Source organism: Canis lupus, unplaced genomic scaffold (genome assembly GCF_011100685.1).
Source record: "Canis lupus familiaris isolate Mischka breed German Shepherd unplaced genomic scaffold, alternate assembly UU_Cfam_GSD_1.0 chrUn_S1538H1724, whole genome shotgun sequence".
In the NCBI taxonomy this organism is placed as follows: Eukaryota; Metazoa; Chordata; class Mammalia; order Carnivora; family Canidae; genus Canis; species Canis lupus.
This window is the reverse complement of record NW_023330376.1, coordinates 165,607-170,721: the sequence shown is the minus strand read 5'-3', so window position 1 is coordinate 170,721 and position 5,115 is coordinate 165,607.

Below are 5,115 nucleotides of genomic sequence, written 5' to 3'. Positions count from 1 at the left end.
CCCACTGAGCAACATACGTCTTCAGCTGCCTTTGGACCCCTTGTAATTCTCCGTAGGGAGCGCTTTACAGACAGTTTTGATGTGATTTAACGGATTTTCAACAGTAGTAGAAAGGAAATTAAGGGGACGCCTGGGTGGCTGAGTGGGTGAGCATCTGCCTTTGTTTCAGGTTGTGATCCTGGGTCCTGGGAACCCCAGTCGGGTTCCTGACACGGAGCCTGTGTCTCTGCCTATGTCTCTGCCTCTCTGTCTGTGTCTCAGAATAACTAAAATCTTAAAAAAAAGAAATGAAATACGTATATGTAGTAGTTTGTTTTTAATGGACATCCTATACCAATGTTATTAAAGAGTGCATGCTGAGAGAAGTAATTCCCAGAATTACTTTGGATACAGGGCAGTATCTGACTCTATCTGTGTACAGTTTGTACCTATATTATTTACTGAGGGACCTTGGAAGGAGATTTGGAAATGGGTAGATGGTTCTGACTGTGAATAGGAAGTCTCATTTTTCTGAAAATGTGTACTCTTCCCGTGTTTATCAGTATTCCATGACGCAATAGAAACGTTATGGTTTTAGAAATTCTGAGCTTATTATACGTGCGGTCTCTGTTCTTTTCATTGTGATAAAATTAAGAAAAATTTTGCAATCACTATATTGTACACCTGAACTTTTTTTTTGTAAGATTTTATTTATTTATTCATAGAGACAGAGAGAGAGAGGCAGAGACACAGGCAGAGGGAGAGGGAGAGAAGAAGCAGGCATCATACAGAGAGCCTGACATGGGACTGGATCCAGGGTCTCCAGGATCACGCCCCGGGCTGCAGGCGGCGCTAAACCGCTGCGCCACTGGGGCTGCCCTGTACACCTGAACTTAATACAACTATGTTGTATGTTAACAAACTGGAACTAAAATGAAAACTTAAAAAAAATTTTATAGAATACCTTCCAGTTATTAAAATGTACCTTAAATTTCTTCAAATTTTTCGTTGACTAACAGCTGAAAAGACAGATAAATGAATGGAACAGATAGAAGAAAATGCCAAACACCTAAGTATATGTTAAGACTTTGTAACTTGATGCTGGTGACATTTCATATTAGTAGGAAAAGGTGAATCATTCATAATGTTGATGACATATCTGCTATTTGGAGAAAACTAGCTAGAATTTAATCTCATAAAAATAAGTTCCAGATGGAATACAGATTAAAAATGTTAAATATGCAAAATACAGTACAAGAGAAGAAAACATGAACGCTTCTATGCCCATTTTTTATGTTGACCAAGACCATTCTTAAGAATGACTTTAAAAGCAAGAGTTCGGGCAGCCCAGGTGGCTCAGCGGTTATAGCGCTGCCTTCAGCCCAGGGCCTGATTCTGGAGACCTAGGATCGAGTCCCACGTGGGCTCCCTACATGGAACCTGCTTCTCCCTCTGCCTGTGCTCTGCCTCCCTCTCCCCCTGTGTCTCTCACAAATAAAGAAAATCTTAAAAAATAATAATAAAAAATAAAAGCAAGAGTTCTGGAGGTTGATTCAGCCACATAAAAATTAAAACTCTCTGTATATCAGAAAATAATATTAATAAAATAAAGAGAATGTCCTTGCAAAATATTTACAACATATGTGTATCAGATACAAAAGAATATGTTTTACAGGGAAGGTATTAAAGGAATGAAATAGGGGGTCGGGTCTGGGTGGCCCAGTCAGTTGGCTGCTTCTGACTTCCTCTCAGGGTCATGATCTCTGGGTCCTGGGATTCAGCCCCTGGTGAGGCTCCCTGCTCAGTGGGGAATCTGCTTCTCCTTCAGCCCCTCCCCTCTGCTGGTGCTCTCTCTGTGTCAAAAAAAAAATCCTAAATAAAAAGGAGTAAAATCCCCATTTTTCCATCTGCAGGCTTTGTGAAGTAAGGAATGATGTACTCATACTCCCTGGTTAAAGTTGTTTTGACTTTTCAGATAGTTCGGGGTTAAGTCCCAATGAAAAATATGTATTCCTTTTACCCATGAATTTATAATTTAAAATATCTTTAGTAAATATTAAAGATAAAACAATATACTATATGCTTTTCTCAGCACTATTTACAATAGCGGTATATTAAGAACTCATTTAAATGGCCTTTATAAGTAAGTGGCAGTGTATCCATAGGCTGGACTACTATGTGACCACTGAATGTGCAGAGATAATTGATACACATTAAATGCAAAGCTGTACTTAGTGGATCATTAAATGAGGGGAAAATGGTTTGATGATACAAACACTAAGCAGACATGGTTTTTGTGTTGGCCAAAAAGATGTGAAAAATATAAAATTAGTTATCTTGAAACATTTGGATTGTAAGTGAATTTTTCTTGTTTCTTAAAAAAAAGTCTGTATTTCTACAGGAAAAGGTATATAAAAATTCAACAAAGTTTATTATCACTGAAAGTATCCAGGAGAACAGCAAGAATATGAATTCTTGTGTAGGCAAAAAGAATTCTATTTATTACTTTAAGAGGTTTCATTGATTCATTTGAGAGGGAGAAACAGGCACATGAGCAGCAGGGAGGGGCAGGGGGACAAGCAGAAACCCCGGGAGCAGGGAGCCTGATGATGTAGGACTCGATCCCAGGACCCCGAGGTTCATGACTTGAGCCAAAGGCAGATGCCTAACTGACTGAGTTTACCCAGGTGCCCCCTCTTTCTATTAAAAAAGAAAAATTGATGGGCGAGGATTGGTATTTCTGACAACCTTTAGCCTCTTCAGAACTCAGGGAATATTTTTATCTGTATTGTAGATTTTATTATGCATACGTTAAATATATACATATGATTTTGTTATGTGCAGCTTTATAACACGCAATAAGTAAATAACAATAAAATTTTATTTTAGTTAAATCCTCATGAAAATAAAAAATACAAATGATACCGTGATAGCTTATAGAACTTTTGTTGTTTCCCTCTTCTGAAAAAAAGTAGCAAATATAACTGGTGCCTTGGTGGCTGTTTGTTGAGCATCAGACTCTTGATATTGGCTCTGGTCATGCTCTTAGGATTGTGGGGTTGAGCCCCCCGTCAGGCTCAATGTTCAGTGGGGAGGCTGCTTGAGATTGTTTCCCTCTCCCTCTGCCCTTCACCGCAGTCATGTATTCTCTCTCAAAGAAATAGATAAATCTTTAAAAACTATTGAACTCTCCAAATGTATTTATTCTTCAGTCCATTTATTTCTCAAACAGAACCTGAACACGGGTTACGTAGCAGACATAGTCTACTCAGGATCTTTTCAATCTTAAAAGATTTCATGTTGCCCAGTATGAACGAGATGAGAAATTTTATGTATTTAGGTTTCAAAGCTTTCTTTTCTTTTAGTTATTTATTTATTTATGATAGTCACAGAGAGAGAGAGAGGCAGAGACACAGGCAGAGGGAGAAGCAGGCTCCATGCACCGGGAGCCCGATGTGGGACTTGATCCCGGGTCTCCGGGATCGCGCCCTGGGCCAGAGGCAGGCGCCCAACCGCTGTGCCACCCAGGGATCCTGGTTTTAAAGCTTTCATTGTTAAGTGTAATCTCTCCACCCAACGTGGGGCTTGACGTTTTAGGACACATGCTCTACTGACTGAGCCAGCCAGGCACTCCTAAGATGAGAGATTTTATTTTATTTTGTAAAAGTTAAAAGACGTATTTATTTTAAAGGGAGAGAGAGGGTCATGGGAAAGGGGAGGGACAGGGGGAGAGAGAGGAACCCAAGCAAACTCCACCCTGAGCATGGAGCCTAATGTGGGGTTCCGTCTTACGACCTTGAGATCATCCTGAGCCAAAACCAAAAGTTGGACACTCAATCAACTGAGCCACCCGGGTGCCCCTAAGGTGAGAAATTTTAAATGGAAGTATTAGGACTTAATCTCACCTGAAGCTTTTCCTTGGAACTTCCTGTCAAAGGAAAACATTTCTGAAGATCAGAAGTTGTAAAAGATTACCTTTACCTGCCCTTTTGACATTGCAATAATACTAAATACTAATATTGGTACTTGGAAATACTTGATTTCTGTGATTCTAAACATTTTTCTATTAATTGACATGCTTAATAAAATGAGCTTCCCCACATCCCCCCCTCCAAAAAAGATAAAATGAGCTGTGCCTGTTTCTTTGAAATCCGAGTTTCCTTTGGCTCAAACTTCCTTGAAAAGCAAACTAAGAATTACTTAAAAATATTCTTTTGCTATTGTGGTCTCTTTTACCCGTCATGTGCTTTCACCTACTGAAAATTATTTTAGTTCTTGAACAATGTAATTCCAAGCATAGGACTAGAAGTGCAACAGACCTGTTGTATATGTCATTCTTTCACTTAAGGCACACTGTAGATTGTATGATGCCCCACTATTTATGTACCAAGAAGAAATTTTTAGAAATCATGCCAGTTATAGTTTAAGACATTTTGAATTAGAAATTGGATTCCGATGTCAGAGATATTAAAAGGTGACAAAATGAGCATCTTGGAATCATTGAAATAGAGTATTCTTGCTCATCCTTAAACGTAGCTGCAAAGTAGGCATAATTGGATCATTTTACCTAATTGTAGTGAGTCTTTGTAAGTTGTAGTAATAGCTTTAATAATATTTGTGGTAGGAACTAGTATCTAAACACTTTGCATGGATCCTCATTTAAGGATCACGACAAGAGGTCCTGTGAGATAAGTACCTTTTATTTTATTTATTATTACTATTGTTTTGTGACCTCTATAACCAACAGGGGTCTCGAACCCCTGGCTCCCGAGATCGAGTGACATGCTCTTCAGAGTGAGCCAGACAGGTGACCTGAGATAACTATTTTTATGCCCATTTTATGCCCATTTTGTGGATAAGGAAATTGCGATAAGGCTAAGTGGTCACTGTGAAGCGACAGAGTTAAAGTGGGAATCAAACCCAGGTTGAGCTGCCTCTTGAGGTCATGCTCTTCCTAATCAGATAGGCTGCTCTTTTAATAGAGCGGTGAAAAATCACTAAAAAATATTGTACTTTCTTCTAAAGTAAACTAATTCTTTGTTTTGGAGTCATGAGAATAATGTAGTGTTTAACATTTACAATTCTATGAATTGATTTGCAATTTTTGAAAAGGTACACTGTAATTTCTTGACAAGT